This window comes from Coregonus clupeaformis, unplaced genomic scaffold (assembly GCF_020615455.1).
Source record: "Coregonus clupeaformis isolate EN_2021a unplaced genomic scaffold, ASM2061545v1 scaf2260, whole genome shotgun sequence".
Lineage (NCBI taxonomy): Eukaryota > Metazoa > Chordata > Actinopteri > Salmoniformes > Salmonidae > Coregonus > Coregonus clupeaformis.
Window position 1 is genome coordinate 4,773 of NW_025535714.1, and position 228 is coordinate 5,000.

Here is a 228-nt window from a genome sequence, read left to right on the forward strand (position 1 = left end):
ACTTGAAACCCCACCTCTTTAAGGAATACCTGGAATAGTATAAAGTAATCCCCCCCACACACACACACAGACAGACACAGACACAGACAGACACACACAAACACACACACACACACAATCCAGCCCATGAACCCCATCAGCCTCCTAGGCTCCAGCAAGGAGTGTGTGTGTGTGTGTGTGTGTGTGTGTGTGTGTGTGTGTGTGTGTGTGTGTGAGAGTCTCCTATCT